This window comes from Uranotaenia lowii, chromosome 2 (genome assembly GCF_029784155.1).
Source record: "Uranotaenia lowii strain MFRU-FL chromosome 2, ASM2978415v1, whole genome shotgun sequence".
Taxonomy (NCBI): Eukaryota; Metazoa; Arthropoda; class Insecta; order Diptera; family Culicidae; genus Uranotaenia; species Uranotaenia lowii.
Window position 1 is genome coordinate 178,427,244 of NC_073692.1, and position 20,454 is coordinate 178,447,697.

Genomic DNA, 20,454 nt, shown 5'->3' on the forward strand with positions numbered 1-20,454 from the left:
TTTGAAATCAAATGAAAAAAAAAAAAAAGTTTTTATAGAATCTTCGAGAAATTCGAAAAAATGCACAAAAGCTTGCATACAACAAACTGATAATCGAGATAATTTTGATCGAAAACTTGAAAATAAAATCGTTATCAGCATGTTTTTATCATCCACAGTTTGGCTTCCGCTATTTCTACTGATTGAATTTTTGAAGAAATGGTCGAGTTTTTGTTCAAAATTCGTTAAACTTTTTATGTTCTTCGATATTTTAACACTCTACAATCAATAACTAAGTTGGTAGAATACTATTTCTGGTCTTGGTACAATCAGTGATGAGAAGTTTTATTAGATTTTTCAAATGAAATAATTATCACTCTGTTTGCGACATAAAAACTCTGTTCTCTCAATTTGTATCACTTTGATATTGTAGCCAGGAAAATTTCATATTAGATCATGATATTGAAATATGGAGTTGGATTATCGCTAAAGATATGACATACGTTTTCAGAATGATTAGTGATTTGGAAAAACTATTAAAACGTTTTTAAACTCTTCCTTCAAAAATAAATTGTTTTAGAATTTATTTAAAATTTTGGTTCAAATGAAAAGAAAAGTTCCAGCTTTCGAAAGGTTTTAAAAATTAGTGATGCTTATTTTCGAAAAATAACTTCACTTCAGATAAATTTTATTGCATGGTGCATTCGAACAGTTTTTTTTTTACATATAAGGTACACCGGGGCAAGAGCAAACGGTTTTCACCATAGCTCAACTTTCACATGTCATAGAAAAATATGTAAATCTTCAAAAATTATCAATTATCGTTCGTTGGATCACTTAAATAGTTCTCAACATATTCCCGTTGAAAGTGAAAAATTTGAAAATGTTGGTAAAAAGCAACGGCACTTTTGTGAAAAAAAACTTAGTTTGCACTTGCCGTACTTGTTATTTATGGGGGAAAGTGCAAACGCAATGCTTTTTCCAAAATTATTCAAAGATGCGTCAGTGTATCGTTACTAAAACGAATTTTACCCATCATTTCATAAAGTAACAAATTTGCAACAATTAATGTATAAAAAAATGGAAAAATCGTATTTTATATTAATTTTGTTTCTTGATGTACACATCAATTTCAACTGTTAAAAATGATTTTTAAGGAAAAATAAAAAATAATGAAACGAAGGGTTAATACATGTTCCCGTATGTTTTATAAACTACTCGCTGTTTTTCTGCAATATTAATTACTTTTTGGAACTCCAGTTTTGCTGACTGTTGTTTGAAGCAAAAGACCTTTATTTGCCAAGGCATTACGAAATTTCAAATATGCGCTTCAGATACAACACTTTGGATAACCCCTTTTAGCCATTCTAATATAATGCTGAACCATTTTTGAGATGAATTTTTTTTAATGTCTGATGTTACATGGCTTAAATATGCGTTTGCACTTACCCCGCAGTGTGGTTTGACAAGAGTGAATATTATTTCCGCAATTTTTAGGGTGTACTGGAAATTTATCATAAATTTTCTACTTTCACTTGAAGAGCAGTCCCAAACACTCATATTTCAACGAAAAAACGGATTTGACAGCCCTTTTTTGTAGCCAAAAAAGCAAAACAAAAACACATTTTGCATGTCTAGTACGTACTTGAATTCAAGCGTAATCAAACAGTACCGTGTTTTTAGTGAACAATCAAAAGAAAGTTTAGTTTATCTATGCCAGATTGTTTGTTTGGGTGTAATCAACAACTTCTAGAAGAAGAAATAATTTTTTATTTTTTTTTTGTAACAGAGGAAAGTTGATCGTTTGCACTTGTCACGAGTGTACCTTATGAAATTAAACATTTGCGTTTTGGATGTGTTCAGATCTATTCAAATATTTATGATGAAATTTTCCATGTTCCTTGAAAATTCCATCAAAAATAGATATTAACTACTAAAACTAAAAATTATTATTAACTTTTTTCATAGATTTTCAGAGAAAAAGGTATTTGTATTGAGTGTTGAACCAGAATTTAAATACATGCTTAAGGTAGGGTAATTGAATTTTGTTTTTCTCTGAAGAACAAAATACACCCTGTTGAATTATATGTATAAATGTTGTTGAATTAATTGATTTTTTACGCATTTATATCAAACTTTGTCTAATAACTTTCGATATACCCTTTTTTAAGTTGTTCCTAATCGCAACGACTGAATGAAACTAGAGAGCTCAGCACGTTTAAAATTCTCAGCATCCGGAACCGACCAAGTTCATTGTCAACCACAAACAGGTGATGTGTCGTCGACTCGACACACTGAGCTCATTTCCGTGTAACGTTTCCGATACAATGCGATAAGCCGGGAAGGTACGCTTTAAGCATCCACGTGCTTACTTAGGTGCGAAACAGGTATGTGACTGTCCTCAACTTGTGCGCATTCATTCATTCATTTAGTCGCTAAGCGGCGCATATGTTTATTCCCATTTTCACGCACCTCCATTTACTGGCTAAAACTGTTGAAAGGGGCTTTCAAGAATAAGGCGAAGAATAAGATGATGTCATTTTATTCCTACGAGGGTAAAGTACTTTTAACCTTATCCGTAGAATGAACTCTAAAATTGATTTTTTTTTTAATATTTCAGTAATAACTTGATCTTTTTGCTTATAGTTAAATCTTCATATAGTTGAACTGGATTCAACTATTTTCAACAATTTGAAATTTTATTCCGATACCATTCAATTAAAGCGACCTCAAAACAGAAAACCCAAGAAAGAGCACAGCACCGGGCAGATCACTCTCACTTCGCCCAGATAAAAATGCGTGAAAGTGAGCTTAACATGAAAAGAAAAGTTAATAAAATCTGACTCGACCTCTTGGGGCCTTAGGCTTAAGACAACTCGGATTGTTACTGCTGCAACCAGCAAAACTAACTAACTTGCGTACTGACAGCAGACTGTAACTAGCCCATTAACTGAGACACAAGGCAGGAATGACACAGTTCACACGATGAGGTTTGAAGCATTTTGTTTGGCGTTTTTTTTTGCCGCTGACAAGAAGAGAGAAGCTTTGAACAACGCCGTTTGCTGCTAAGCCATTCGCAGAAGTGTAGAAGGTCAACCTAAGATTTCGAACAATGGGCTCCCATATGAATACATGAATGAGATGTGAGCCAAAGTGAGTAACCTCAAATTGACGCGGTGGCTTTGTGTTTAGGTGTGTTCTGCAACCTCACATGTGGGGCTCGATTTGAGTTAATAAAGTAGATAGAAACTTTTTGTTGAGCCACTTTTGGACGATTTGAAGTCTGAGATGAATTAAGGATATCGTTTAAATGAAAATATTTATCATCGAACTTTTTACCCTGTGCTTTTTTTTTCAACCATCTGCAGGAACTAGTAGCTTTTTTTAAATCACAAGGCAAGAGAAGTATCTTTTTAGGTTATTTTCACTGATTATTATTATTTTATAATTTTAATAAATTCTTGTGAACAATAAATTCAACAAAAAACAATCTGGATAAAAAAACACTATAATAAAGACCAATTCATTCAGCACGCATAAAATGTTGTTGTTCCAAATTCTACTTAAGTTCCATATGATTTTAAATTACAAACTCAACAAAGTTTATTCCAATTTGATACAAGTTTGCAAGAGTTTTCTAGTAATTTAAGTTAAATAATCTTTTAATTTTTAAAATTCAAATAAATCTCATAGTCCAAGAAGCTTGATTAAGCAGAATTATTATTTGACGTGAATTTGGTGAATCCATGAATTAAGCGAATATGTAAAAAAATTATATATCTTTCAGGTCTGAAATCGTAGCTAATACTTTCGATAGCTATGGAAACAGCTTCCAACTTTCAGTTTTCATCTTTAAGAATAATAAGATAGGGTTTCCATTCTTCCCGCTTTTTTATTGAATGTTTCGCCGTCCATATTTTCCTCAAAATGTTTCGGTTTTTTTTTGGAAAACTTTTACAAACTTCACTTACTTACACTTTAAAAAAAAAATAAAACTTTTGCTTACATTTCAATTCGTTGGTTCAGCACAGAAAATCTTTAAAATACGTCTTTCTTCTCAAAACAAGCTGCATTTTTTATAGTTTCTGTATGACAATAAAAAAAAACACTAAAGTTCTTAGAGCACGTTACGGCCGACGCACACTTTTTCAGTCATGCTTTTGATCAGTTTTTCAAACTTATACTTAACTTATATTGATAACGAAGTAAAACCATCATGAAATTGCAATTTAAGTATAATCAGTTAGTATAGATCGTAAGTTGCTAAGGGTAATTCTGTACTCTGACGAAAAAAATTTTTGACTTTCTGTGATTTTACCCTAAAGTCTGTGACGGTTTTCTGTGAAGCTTTTTTTCTTAATTTCATTCAAAAGTCATGGCAAATAGCATCTTTCTTAAATTCTTCTTGAAAAAAAACTGAAATTAAATTACCAATTTTAATACATTTATTCTTTTAAAAGATAATTATCTAAAATTTATAATGACATAAAAATTATATTTTGAAAAAACCTTTTTTAGAATTCTGTGAAACCTGTGAATATTTTCAAAATTCTGTGTTCTGTGAAACAGATTCTGAGATGAAAATTGGCTCAAAATTCAGTGAAATAAATGATTTTTTCTGTGATTTTGGCAACCTTGGTACATACAACATTACACTTTTTATGGTTTAAAAAAACAGAGAAAAACCAAAGTTTCCGTCTTGCAAATTTTTGTTTTTTTTTTCACACGTGTGGAATCTTGGCAAATCGTTATATTTTATACAAAACAACCAGCAAATAAATACCGTAAAACGGGGTAACATTGATCACCGGGGAAGCTTTGATCAACATGATTTTTTTCCACTTAACCATCAATAACGAAGTCCAATGTAAAAATAACTTTAAAAAAATGTCTACGTTTAAAAACCAACATGTTGAGTTTCAAATCGGGAATAACTTGGTTTGTTTTTGAAAATTTCAAATGTAAGTAAAAATGTTATTTCAAAATCTTTAAATATATATTTTTTCAAAGGCTCGCAAACAAACACTCTTCCTGACGAAATCAAAGCGTTCAGAAGCAGAAGGTTGATTTATGTGGCAGTTGAACAGTTACCCTTAGTAAATTTTTTGTCTTGGTGTAGTATTTGTTGTATTTTGAGGTAAATTTTTGATATTTAAAAAATAGGGACGTTTCCCAAGAGTAAGCCAGTTAAGGGCGAAAGGCCAGAAACCCTCTCAAATGTTGAAAAAAAATAAAAGAAAAATAGTGCGAGGATCTAAAGAATTGAATGAAGGCAAAATTTCATTTTTTTTTTTGTAATTAAAATTTTATAAGTAATGTTAAAAATTTTGCCCCTCAATGTATGCAGCATCATGGTCCATCTTTCGATTTTAATTGTTGTTCGGCCTTAACTCACGAACTGCATTAGTTTATCGATAACTAGCATTTATAAATATTATAAAGCTGTTTTGTTCCCTTTTTGATTAAGAAAACTCGTTAAGAGCGTCAACATAGAGACTGATCAATGTTACCCCGAAGCATCAAATTCTAAACCAAGTCTTATAAATTTCTGCAACCATATTTTACGTTCAAAGGTGTCCAGTACTGGTTTTAAAAATATGAAACATGCCACATTCTCCTTAACAGAAAAAATAATCGAGAAATATTGAAAAAGGTGATCAATCATACCCCGTTTTACGGTACCTACTATAATATGCTAGAAACCTTGCCATAAACAGACATGGTATAGAATTCAAAGACTGGAATTTGTCAGCTTATCGAAGAGAATTTTTTTGGACATTCCAGCGATCTAAGGCTATGATCATTTAGTATCCGGGCAGTTACAAACGATTGTATTTTAAAAACTATTCATTTGATCGAAAAACTTTCTATGGAGGAAATGAAGGTGTTAATATGACATTTTATATAAAAATATAAAAAAATACATTTATAAATGATTTCAAGAAATACTCAAACTTTTTCATAAAATCTCTTTTTTATCTTTGCACACTTTTTTCAGTCATGTATTCATGTAGCAAAACCTTTGCAAAATCATGATGTTTTACACAAACTCACCTGGAAAAAGCAATTGGAATCTGGTTGGAACCTTTTCATTAGTAGGCATCTCGAAGAATTTGATCTCTTAAATCCGGTTTTAACATAAATTTCTTCGTCCATCAGGACACATCTGTCGCATTGCTTAAAAACCGGTTGCACATATTGCAATCTAAGGAACTGTTCACTATTAGTTATTTACTAGGTGTCTACTAGTCGAAAAACCACTTTTTGACTGACGGAAGTGGATTAATTGAATTATTTAAGGGGCCTGCATTCAGTTATCCCCAATAACCATAGACTTTTTACCATATTTAAGATCAAGGGTTCCATTCCAATGCTTGATTCGAACTTCGTGTGGATTCTAGAGTGGCTCCTTATACTTCTTAACGATTCGGGCCAAAAAAGAATCAGAAAAAAATCAACAATTTATGAGTTTTCAAGTCAAAAATGAAGAACTTCTGAGGCGCAAAATGCGCAAAAGGTGCAAATTTGTGCAAAATTATTTTTACCATGTCTTTTTGCATCGTAAATATCTCAAACACACATTAACTTAAAAATGTGACAAAAATAGGCAAGATAGTCCTTTTCATAACCAACACAACGCTGCTAAAGTTTTGCATATCCGAGCTCTTATAACGTAGCTATCACCGTAATAAAGTGCCCGGATACTAAATGATCATAGCCTTATACTTAGTTTTTCGCTTATTCAAAACTAAAAACGCTGGTATGAGACTTGACTTTCCTGATGACTCTTAATCGTTGTTGTCGATCATGTGCTTCACTTCAATGCCTGATTTGAACTTTGTTCTACATTTTTGACAGTGTTTTTATAATTTTCCACCACCCAGACTCAGTAATTCTTAGAATAATCAACGGTTTTGTCAGCTATCGATTTGATAATGACGGATTTGAAGGAAACTGTACACATTTTTTTTATTTTCTCTTTTATCGGAAATATCTAAAAAACGCGTGAATTCAAAATTTTGGAAGTATAGAAAATAGAAAAATAGATCTAAAAGTATTTTTCACAGGCAGCAAAATGCTGTTAATAATTTGAAATTCCGATTACTTGTTAATGAGCTATTAGCAATAGAAAGTGTCTAGTTTAAAAAAAAACTAAGCTTCATTAGGAATGTTAAGGTTTTTTGCGCAGTATCAAATCCGCCGTTTATATGTAGAGCTTGAAATATTGTATCTCAAATAAATTCACCAGAACCGCAATATATAACCGTGCTGTTGGCTAAAAACCGTGTAAATAGAAGACATGTAAAAAAACTGAGAAAAATCAACCCACGTAAAGAAAAAGTTTGTGTTCTTCTATGAACAATTTTGGCTGACGATATATCTAGAGTTTGTTTTGATTAGGTCGTATGAGCCACTTGATGTGTTTCGAGAAAATCGCTGTTGAAATTATGAATGGTAATTTTAATTCTAATTTTATGAATGTTGATAGAATTCGTCTGAAAATTCGTAAATCCATGTAGAACAGGAAGGAAAACATGTAGCTGTACTAAAAAGTTGCGTTACTTTAGATCTAATTAATGAAAATGTACTTACGACCTATTGCATTTTTCGTTTTGCGCAAACGTCCTTTTCGTCAATCAATTAGTTTGATTAAAAAACTTATTCCTTTTGCCCAAATCTCTGCTATTTTCATTCGGAATTGCTAAAAGAAGTGTTTGTACTATACTCCTGTTCAATGAATACATAAAAGCTTCCGCTGAAGCGCATCCGAATTTATGTCTCTGTGGGACTTCCAATAGGGACTTTACCTGGACGTTTCCGGTCATCACCCTTGACGGCACTGGCTGTTCAACGAGTGCGAAAAGGTATCCTGCGCTTTCCATAATTTTGGCTGCCTCTATTATTAGAAAGTCAAATCTGACTATGTACACAGGAAATTAAAGTTTCTTTGTACTCACCCAACAGCAATTTGCAGCCATTCATTTAGCTAGCAAAGCTATGATCTGTCCTACAGACGGTTTTTATCCTTTTTACACGAATTTCTATCGAGTTTTGAAGAACTTTTCACAACAGTTTTCACGACGATGCATAACGTCGTACAAACCAACTCGCCGAAATGTTTTTTGTGTCCTTTTGCATGCACGGCAAAACACGGCAACGCAAAATTACGCAAAAACCAAATTGCACTCAAAAATGTGAAAGTCATTATACGTCCTAAATTCAAATCAACTTGGTAAAGTTATTCATTGATCAAATGAAACCAAATTTTTACCTATTATAGAATGAATCTTTATCAATAATTTGCTGTTAATAACTCAGTATTGTTTATATTGGTTCATACGACCTAATCAAAAGAAACTCTAGATATGTATGTAGGTATAAGTTTGATTATACCATTAAGCCTCTTTAAAGAGTTTCTTAAATGTTCCACTCTTATCGGCTGTGTCCCGCTTTTTTCTGAAAGTATATTACAAGTCTATGACCGATATATTTATCATTATATTTTTTCCTTAGCAATTTCAGAATTATTTGCATCAATTTCTACGAATATTTTCAAAAAAGTAAAATTGTCGAACTTATATTCCAATTTTTCAGTTCTGTTGTCGTCCACCTCTTCATTTTTGTTTTCCTGTGAATGCATTCAATCGATTTTGTTCCACTTTTTTTTTCTACAATACCTTCAACTATGTTTTGAGAGTCATTATCACATAATTGAAGACTTCTTTGGAGCCTTCTTTGGAGCAAACTTCATGTGCAATACTGTACTTACGTATTCGTGAAATAACTGTTCAAAAATGTGTCCATACCTGAAAATGAAAAAAAAAACATATATCAATTCAATTCGTCTTTTGAGAATTATTCAAAAAAAATGTTTTTTGGAAACAAACAAAAAATTGCAAAAAAAACTTCAGAGGTGGTAAACTATATTTCACAAAAACAATATTGATGTGAAATGCAAAGAACTGAGTTACACATTGTGGACCAAATACGAGGTATCTCGTTTTTTCACTTGCTGCAAAAATGCTACATTCAAAAGCATAACTCAATTGTTACAAATTTAATAATGAAACTATATTGTACAAATTTAAAAACATCACTTTAGGCAACTCAAAAATACTGATTATGTGGAATTTGGACTAGATATTTCCGAGATATAGAATGTCGAATATCGGTGTTTTCCGGCTGAGATTTCTTCGCGATCCTTGTGTTAAAAAGCTATCACATATTGAAAGAGTGTATTCGAAAAAAAAAATGCAAAATATTGCACAATGGGAAAATGTGGATCTAAAATCCCAAAAAAACGAAGCCGCAGATTAAATGTCCTTAAATAATATTTAACGTATGTGACATTTTCTCAGGAGTTTAACCGGAGACAGTTGAGTGATGTGTTATTAAACCTTTATTACTCGGCAAAACAAAACAAACAACATCGTAAAAATAAATTCGAGAATAAAATTTTTTAGTAAAACAATTTTTGGGAAACGTGATGTTTAAATTTCATGAAGATATATGAAGTGTTACAGAAGTTATAAGCCGAAGTTATAAAACCTGTCTTATAAAAAAGAGAATTTTGGTCAATTGATTAGTTGAAGCGCTAAATTTTAATACAAAACTGAATTATTTTAGCATGTATTAGTCAATTGATCCGTTATTTTCAGCGTTGTTTAATGCATTTTTAAGCTTTAACTTCAAATTCATTTTGTTGAAATCGATTCACACCCACGTGAGATATGAACCAATTATTTTATAAAATGGACATTATCTTCATAGAAGTAAAAAGGGGCAGAACAGATAGCTCATTGAGATGTCCTCGAGTCATCTACATCCGTTTAAGATAAATTTAAGTATTCTTAAACCGTTCAGCTCGTTTTTAATATAACAAAAGCTTAAAATTTCATGTTGCTTTGATAAGTAATTTAAGAAAAGTAGCCTATTTCTAGGTAAAAAAGATCAAATAACACCTAAAAGAGATATCTCCGGCACAATTCGACGGCAAATTTGAATTTCTGAGAGAATGGACATTTTTTCAGGTCTATAAATTGGGATTTTGGGGTCAAATTTTCCCATTGTGCATTGTTAAACAACTTTTGAATGCATAGATGGAAGTTGATGAAATTATCAGTGAAACTATTTTGTAATGAAATTTTTAACCACATTTTGAGACGATCTATAAGGTGGGTTTTTAGATAGCATTGAATGAAGAAATGCATCGACTTTGATTTTTGGACGCCTTGTTTGTTATCTGAGTTTCAAACTCTGAACCATCCCGAAATAAAAAATTTCGAGTACAAGGCTTTTTGGTTTACGTTCTCTATTTTCTGGAGCTTGTCCTAAAATTGACTAAAAATTTGTTTCTATTAAGTGCATGATTTGACCACCATATTTTGTTTATTTTATCGGTGGACAACTTTTATAACAAGCAGACATAAAACTCGACATGATTTTTTTTACAACTTCTACAATTTGAATGTTTGGATTGCACTTGGTCAAATCTTTTTAGATAAATTAACATCCTTTACTTCCATGGAATCATTGAAAATTCACCATTAATCAAACTTTACCTTATTGTTAGATTCCCTAAGACGCTTAGAAAGATTTATTATATGTATGAACTTTCCCACTGTTTTGGGGTTTCTCAAAGGCACTTTACTGGTTTTTTCACAATCCCACCAAAAACTTTCGGTCAATGAATTTATGCATTGAACGCTATCTTAACGCATTAAGGACCGTAGAGAAATTTATGATAAGAAAAAACGAAATTCGGCCTTCTATATCTCAAAACTCGCTGGACCCAATTTTGAAAATTTAATACTTACATAAAATACCCTATTTTAAAAATTTAATACTTTTATAATACTTAACATAAAAGCTGTATCAGTGTTATAGAATAGAGTTGCATTATTAAATTGCTATGATAAAAGTTATGCTTCTTGGAGTAGCACATTCATGGCAACCGAAAAAACGAAAATTTTCGTATTTGGTCCGGAATGTGATAGAAACCACTTGACAGATCGAGATGTTTATTTCTCGAATATACTCTTTACAAATCCTGTAGGTTATCTTCTTTTTGATTTGCCCTTATAAGTCATCTTTAGTAGGGTATTTTTTGTCATGAAAGGTTTTCTGTGAAGTTTATGAAACAAAGCGCTCAGATAATTTCAACTAACTATTACACCTCACAAAAACAATAAAATTACATTTACCGTAAATTGGGGGAACTATGATCACTTTTTTCGTTCATTTGTGAATATTTTGGAAGGGGTTGCTTTTTTGTAATACCTGAAAGTTTTAAAACACTTACTGAAGCGATAAGTATAAAACATGATATTTGATGACAGTAAATTCATACAACATTGGTGATAATTATTAATTGTTTGTTACAAAACCAGATTTCGAGTTTGTAACTCAATTTATAGGCTTTCAAACGTTGTAAACAGTTTTCAGATGTATTGACTTTTTACTTAGTTAATGATGATTATCTGTCAAAATTTCATGTTGATCAAAGTTCCCCCAGTTTATGAAGGTTTTCGAATGATTGGAAAGTGGGATATGGAAGTGTTTTTGTATGCCCACATCATGTTTGTAAAATGCCCCTACCCAAAAATAACAGGTTAAATAGAATAAATTTATGATTTTTATCATTAAAACTTCCAAGCTCTGATTGACATCTTAAGAGAGAATTGAAGATCTCAAAACAGATTTGATTGCCTCCATAATATGACAACCCTAAATTTTGTTTTATACCGTAAAATTTAAAAGTCTTTGATTTCTGTAAAACTTCAGTTTTGTCGTATGAACAGGTTTTAGCATTTTCAATGAAATTATACGAATACATTTCCAAAAATACAGAAATTTCGCCTAAATGATAAATAGGCGCATTGAGCCCGCTCGTTTTGAGGTTCGGCAATTAAGACAAGAGGTATACTAAAATAGTTTTCACGGAAACTGAAGGACACTACAATATAAAAATTACTCCAATGTATAGAAAACAAATGCCTACTCACAAGGCCGGATTAAGGGGGGGGGGGGCAAAGGGGCCAATTGACCCGGGCCCCCCGAGCCAAGGGGGCCCCCCTGGAGCCCCAATGATTTTTTTACCAATGAAAAAAAAAATAAATTAACGTATACATTATGTATTTATATTCATATATTTTGATTTAGTTCAAGAATTAAAAGTTGAGATTGAAGTTTATACAAATAATAATAGCTTAGCTTAGCTTGATTGACTACTCACATCCACCCTAAATCATTGAACTCGAAATGCAATCTGAAACATATTCAAGACCAGTATTTTTAATGAGCTTTGTAATCTTCGTTGATGTTTTTTTTTTAATGATGGGAATCTTTTTAAAACAAGCACATTTTGAATTCCATGATCGCAGGCGTGGCTCAGTAGAATGAATTCCACATCGCCAATGGTTGCTTCTCCGTGATTGACCGAGGCCATCAATTTTGCCCAGAGGTCAAAAGAATGGTGTCTGGGATTGGCAGCACATTCACAATGAACAAAATTGATGCACTCTCTTTAAACATCAATAACGGCGCCGGCCACGTCCTAGTATTCAATAGATATAGATATAGATATAGATAGATTGAAGTTAATCATCAAAAAGTAAGATGCGAGATTTTTTTTGTTCTACTTCGTTGACATTGAAAACAATTGTGGGCCCCCTGGAAGTACAAGTGGGATGCAGCTAAAATATTACCCAACTTTTGGCAGATCTACGGGAAAGGAGAAAAAAAAGATCTATAAGCACAAACACATGCTTGGAAACGAGAGTTAGAGAAAAATAACAAAACCCTAGCCATGGCAGGATCTTTATTTTTATCTAAGCAGCAAAAGAGAAACATGTTGAGAGCTTACGCTTACGCCTACTCTTTTTGCTTTTTGCTTTCGATTTCGCTTTACTGGGTTACTCTCACGCACACGGTTAAACATTTGAAAAGCATTGTCGGTTTTACATCGTTGATAACCTGAGTCAAGGTACAAAATTTAATTTCTGTTGAAAAACGTATAGCTTATAATTCTTTTTATACTCAGGTGTTTTAACACACAGATGCCACGTAAAAATCTTCTTTCCGGAGCTTTGAAGCGGAAAATCGCCAGAGAACGCGATGAAAGACTGGCGAAAGTTGTTTTGAAAACAATTTCTATAACGACTTATTTTGCTAATCCATTGGATTCCACTAAACCGGAAGATGTGGCTCCTAGTACCTCACAGGAAATTCAACAATCCAACACATCCCTTCAAATAGTACCTGAAATTGAAAGTACATCTAGCAAATCTGATGAATTTCCGTTAACATCCGAAAATGTTAATATACATGAAAAACAGGACACTGTTGAAGATTCTATGGATGAACAATTTAACTTTGAAGGTAATCATTCTGGTACATCTCTTAATCTCTGAAGTCTGATTTTATGCTTTGATTTCAAATAGATCCAGCAACGTGGTTTCCTGTTCGGGATAAACATTTGACCTTCTGATCAATCCGGAAGGAAATTTGCAACAACAATTAAAATGAAGCCGATCTCTATCCAGAATCAAAACGCGTTTTCAAAATTGGTGAAACTTCGTACAATCGGTTCTTTAACAGCTCTATGTTTAACTTGAAGCACGAAAATGGAGAACTGCACCTGCGGAAGTGGCTAATCTACAGCAAATCTAAGGGTAGCGTGTACTGCTTTTACTGCGTCTTAATGGTGAGTACACAATCAGTCTTTTCATCAGAGAATGGATTTAGTAACTGGAAGAAAGCTGAAGATAAACTCAAATCCCATGAACGCAGTGATGAACATCGACAATCGGTGTTGAAATTTAATTGTCGATGCACTGAATCATGTCAAGTGGATTTGAAGTTTGAAAAAGATATGGAAGAAACAAGAAAGTACTGGCAGAAAGTTTTACGCAGGGTTGTTGAAGTCGTTCGTTTTTTAGCCGAAAGAGGCTTGGCTTTTAGAGGAAATGGCGAAATAGTTGGATCTGCAAGAAATGGAAATTTTTTAGGAATTATCGAACTTTTGGCAAAGTTTGACCCTTTTCTGGCAGAACATTTGCAAAATCACGCTAATCCAGGAAAAGGAAAGCAATCCTATTTATCTTCTACGATATACGAGGAACTGATTCAGATCATGTCTAACGAAGTTAAACAGAGAATAAATGAGGAAATCAAAGCGGCCAAATATTTTTCGGTGTCAGTGGATTCAACTCCTGACTTAGGTCACACAGATCAGCTAACTGTGATAATTCGTTACGTTTTTTGCCTTTCTTTCAGAAAGGTATAGTTATCGGTCGATTTGGGAGATCATTAATTATGGGTCTTAGATATACCTTTATAGGTACCTATCGAATCAGCTCGTCGAGTTCAGACGATGTCTGTGTATTTGTGTGTATTGGTGTGATTTTTTGTAAACTTATTTTGCACGTTTTTGCGAAACTGGGCAGTACAATAAAAATGATTTTTAGCTTAAAAAATTTGATTTTTTTTCTTCTTCGTCCTATAAAAGAAAGAAAAAAAAAACAAAATAGTTTGAAAAATAAATTTTCATAGTAATTATCATCAAATCATCACTCCAAAAAACGTGTCAATTTGGCTTGCTAGCCTCAACCAGCAATCACTAAAATCAAGATTATCGTGTCTATGACGTCAAATTATACGTGACGTCATAGATAGGCGCATGCTATCTACAAGTATGGATCTGTCGATGTGTGGAAGGGAGAACAGACAGGCTTCACTCCCACTCAGGTTTGATGTCACCGTGACAAAAACCGTGTGGGAGGAAGACGACAGTTTAAATTTTCCCGGCCAACGGATGTAATTAATTCATTTTAATGGTTCAGTTTGAAACCGAAACATTCCAAAAAAAAACTGATGTCCCATATATAAACATAAAAATGGTTTTCACCAAGGGGTACGACCCCGAAATTTATGAAGTCGTTGATGAGTACGTCATGCCCACACTGCATGGTACGAAAGTGATTGTAACTTTGAGACTTAAGCACGAACGACAGGAGAGAATTTCGCCCGTGGAAGCAAATTGAATCCAATAAGACAAAGGCTTCTCAATCCTCTCGAGCTTTAAGCTCTCGGGCTGGTTTTTTTGTTCCCTTTTCTCTTTCCTCTTAGATCTAACGTTGCGCGATGAAAGCTTTTCGTTCGCATTTAAAAACCCTGTGCAATTGTTGCGTTGCTGTTGTTGGGGTTGGTGTCTAGGGATAGCGGCTTGGGAGTCAATCCGAACTCTCACTTGCTGAAGTCAATGGAAGATATTAACCTAACAGTAGCGCCACCAAGTCCTCCATAGTAGAGTTTAAAGCATTTGGGATTGATGACCAAAAACAAAATTGACGAAATTGACAAAATTGATAAAATTGACGAGATAACAAAATCGACAAAATTGACAAAATCGACAAAATTCACAAAATGGGAAGAATTGACAAAATTGAAAAAACTAACAAAATTGACAAAATTTACAAGATTTACAAAATTGACAAAACTAACCAAATAGCCAAAATTTACAAGATTGACAAAATTGACAAAACTAACCAAATAGACAAGATTCACAAACATGGCAAAATTGACGAAACTGACAAAATAACCAAAAGTGACAAAATTGGCAAAACTGACAAAATTCCCAAAATGGACAAGATTGAAAAAAAAATGACAAAAAAGACAAAACTGAAAAAATTGAAAGCAGTGACAGAATTGACCAAACTGACAGATCTCACAAAATTGACAAGATTGACAAAACTGTCATAATATACAAAATTTACAAAATCTACAATTTCAGTAAAATTGACAAAATTGAAAAAATTGACAAGATTGACATAATTGACACATTGACAAAATTGCAAAATTGACAAGATTGAAAAAATTGACAAAATTGACTAGATGAACATAATTGACAAAATTGGGAAAATTGACAAAATTAACAATCTTCACAAAATTGAAAAATTGACAAATCGGACAAAATTGACAAAAAAGATAAAATAGACGAAAATTACAAAAATGACAAAATAAACTAAATTGACAAAACTGACAAAAATTATAAGAGTGATAATGATGACAAAAATGATAAAATGGACCAAACTTACAAACTTGATAAGATTGAAAAAAAAAATGGAAAAAATTGACAAAACTGACTCATTCGACAAAATTGACGAAATTGCCCAAATTGACAGAAGTTGACAAAACTGAAAAGATAAATAAAATCGACAAAATAGAAAAAAATCACAAAAAGACAAAATTGACAAAACAGACAAAATTTAAAAAATAGACACAACTAACCAAAATTGACAAATATTACAAAACTGACAAAATTGGCAGAATTGAAAAAAATTACAATATTGATAAGATTAAAAAAATTAAAAAAAAACTGACAAAGTAAATAAGATTGACAAAATTGACAAGAATAACAAAACTGACAAAACTGACCAAATCGAAAAATTGACGCATTTCACAAAAATTACAAAACGAAAAAAAATTAACAAAATGGACAAAAGTAACAAACATGAAAAAATTGACAAAATCCACAAATTCATTGATTAAGATAGATTAAACATAGAAATTTAACAAAATTAACAAGATTGACAAAATTGAAAAGTTTGACAATATTGACAAATTCAAACAAAAATGACAAATTCGGCAAAATTGACAAATCTGACAGAATTGATGAAATTGACAAGATTAGCAAGATTGACAACTTCACTAAATTTAGAAGATTTACAAAATTGAGAAAATTGACAAAACTGATAAAATTGACTAAATTGTTAAAATTGGCAAGATTGTGAAAGCTGACAAAAGTTATAGAAATGACAAAATTGATAAAATATAAAACCGTCAGAATACATAAAATTGACAAATTTGAAAAAAATTACTATTTTGACAAATCTTCCCAACTTGACAAAAATTAAAACTGACAATTTGACCGAATTTGACGAATTAGGCAAATCATTCCTATCATTAGGCAGTGATGGCAAAATTGGCCAGGGAATTTTTATCCAGTCCAACCATTGTTCGAACCGAAAACTAAATAATTCAAGCATAGATTAATTCAAGCATAGGGACCTGACCCTCACATCGTCAATTTCGATAGTGGTAGCAAGTCCCACCCTGCGCCCAACGGTAGATTCTCAATCACAAATGATCTCTTTTTTTCCTAAGCACGAACGACAGGAGAGAATTTCGCTCGTGGAAGCAAATTGAATCCAATAAGACAAAGGCTTCTCAATCCTCTCGAGCTTTAAGCTCTAGGGCTGGTTTTTTTGTTCCCTTTTCTCTTTCCTCTTAGATCTAACGTTGCGCGATGAAAGCTTTTCGTTCGCATTTAAAAACCCTGTGCAATTGTTGCGTTGTTGTTGTTGGGGTTGGGGTCTGAAGCCAATGGAAGATAATAACCTAACAGTAGCGCCACCAAGTCCTCCATAGTAGAGTTTAAAGCATTCGGGATTTTTTTTGGAATATGCATATAAATCCGAATGAACCATTTTAACCAGGATGACCAAAAACAAAATTGACAAAATTGACGAAATTGACAAAATTGACAAAATCGACAAAATTGACTAAATCGACAGAATTGACCTAATTGACAAAATCGACAAAATTCACAAAATTGGCAAAATTGACAAAATTGAAAAAAATAACAAAATTGACTAAATTTACAAGATCGACAAAATTGTAAAACCCGATTTAATACACTTAACAGTGGATTGTAGCCTTTCTTACAGTTTATCAATTATATTTGGATACACATGACACAAAGTAGGTAATAAATAAATGATAGATTTATAAATTCTGAGTAATGATTTAAGTATTTCGAACGTAGTAAATCCTAAATGAATTTAAGAAATTAAGATTCAAAATTTTTCAAAGGATAAAGTATTTTGAAATAATTATAATTTTCTCATAAAGAATAACATAATTTTAAACTAATTGATTATTTTTGAATGATTGAATTCTGGCATATCTGGTATGATCCCGTTTCTATGACATTATAATATTTGAATTAATTCAAAGGAGACCAGTATATGCAACAGCAAATGGAACTGAATTTTATTCAACTATGGCAAGATTGACAATTTTTTATTTTTCAAAAATTAATAAATTTCCATTTATTTATTTTTGAAAAAGAAAAACTGACCAAAGCGACATAATCGACAAAAATTAAAATTATACTCTTAATTTTTAGACCTCTTCTAATTTATAGATATAAGATCACAATGTTTTAAAAACCGGATCATAAAAGATATTCCAGAATTCAATCATTCAAAAATATTCAATTAGTTTACAATTATGCTATTTTTTATGTGAAAATTATAATAATTTTAAAATACTTTTATCTTATAAAAAATTTTCAATCTTAATTTCTTAAATTCATCAAGAATTTACTACGTTCGAAAAACTTAAATCATTACTCAGAATTTATAAATCTATCATTTATTTATTATTTTGTGTCATGTGTATCCATATATAGTTAATAAACTGTAAGAAAGGCTACAATCCACTGTACAGTCTATTAAACCGGGTTTTTTTTTTGGTAAACCAGTAGAAAGATTCCTCATATTTTTGCAACCCGGTTCTCATAAGACTGCGGACCTTTCAAATGCTTTGCTCAACTATCTAAAAACTGAAAATATCGATTTTGCAAACTGTAGAGGTCAATCTTATGACAATGCTCACAATATGGCTGGAAAATACTCCGGAATGCAAGCGAGACTATTGGATATAAACTAGAGATGTACCGAATAGTGGTATTCGGCGAACGGCCGAATACCGAATAGTGACCTTTTCAACTATTCGGCCAAACGAATATTCGGCCGAATATTCGGTCAAATACTCTATTGAGTTTTTAATGGAAAAACATAAGCGATTATTTAAATTTTTTTCTATTCCTTCCATTTTAATGCCCCTCATGTTTTTCAGTCGATTAACTTCAACCAGATAACATTTCCAGATGATGTAATAAAAGGTCTTTCTCAAGTAGGGATCTTCGATTTTCAAAATTTAGATTAGTCATCTGTTTAACTGAAAGGACATCAGATTGCAGGGAATATAGATGAGGAAGCGGAAAGTAAATTGTTCAATAGAACATGTCATCCATATGCATTCAATGCAGTAAAGGTTCCGATCGAAAAATCCTCTCTTTTATCTCTTTTAATCCAGAGAGAAATAACCCATAGATTTAGCTCCGCCCATTTCTCTGACGCTCGGATATTTGACGCTATAAAAAGAGCGTACCCAGCTCGTTTGGGCTCATTCGTTTAACGATTCTTGTAGTGAGAGCATCACCAGGATGGATAGGCAGACGGTTCCTCCACCATCAAAGAAGACGGTTCCTTCAACATCCAAGAAGACGGCAAAAACGAGTTTGGTCTAGATTGGTTCAGCAGTTTTCACTGCTGCCAATCATAAAAAGAGTTAATCTTGAATTCATTTTGAAAAGAATTGGAAAATTACGACAATGGCACAGTCGGTACGGTGAAGTGACCGTGTGAGATATTTCCTTTTGAGAAAGGAAAAAAAACGAAATTTATGCGTTAGTCTCCGATGGGAAGGCTTGAATGCGCTGGTTGAACTTTTGAGTTCACCACGTAACCAAGGATGATTTGGTTAAGTTGCACTAGTCACCGATGCGAAGGCGGATGGCTTGAAAGTGCTGGAAAAAGCTGGTTTCCGATGAGAAGGCGGATAACCTGGTCGCATAGAAAAAAGCGAGTGAATTATAGAAATGCGTTAGTCTCCGATGAAAAGGCGGTTGACTTGTATGCGCTGATGGAACAAATAAAAGAGAGAATCCAATGAAGTATGCAGAATACATGTATCCTGATATAAGATACTGTTATCTAAAAAAAAAAAAAAATTTATTTAAAAGCGCTATGATGTATTGGAACAAGTGAAAGGTTAATTAAAGTTTTTTCATGGTTCAATCTCATTGCATTTTGGACCATTCGAAATTGAAGTGGATAGTTGGAGCTATTGGACCAAGAAAAACAATAAGAATTACCTCAGGATGGGCCATAAGTCGAATCTTACTTTTGTTCAAAGAGAATGAAAATTGTGAGAAACATTGGAAACAAACAAGGCCCATGAATTTTGAGAACCAAGCAGATGCACATGTCCCTCTAGTTGATTTGAACGCGCTATTTGAACTTTTAAGTATATGCATCGATTGGAAAAGCACTAGAAGAAGTCGTTAAAGCAAACAGTAGTGTGGGAAATTAAAAAAAAAAAATTCAAATTGATGCGGAAAAAATCGTCTATACAGTTGAAGACAGAATATTTTTAAGTTGAAAGAAAGATTTTCCTATCGACTGGACATTATGAAACAAGAACCAAAAATTGTGACAAAAACTGAAAATATAGCAGAAAAAATTGGAAAGAGAAGAAAATATGCGGTTTTTACGTATAAAGAGTAGAGGTAAATAGTAATGCAGGGAATATAGATGAGGAAGCGGAAAGTAAATTGTTCAATAG

General features: G+C 32.4%; 1 protein-coding gene across 2 annotated transcripts in view; it reads right to left on the reverse strand.

Moving 5' to 3' along the window:
- Positions 1–20,454, reverse strand: part of LOC129742336 (uncharacterized) — a 390,821-nt gene that overhangs the window by 323,957 nt on the left and 46,410 nt on the right. The window lies entirely within an intron of this gene.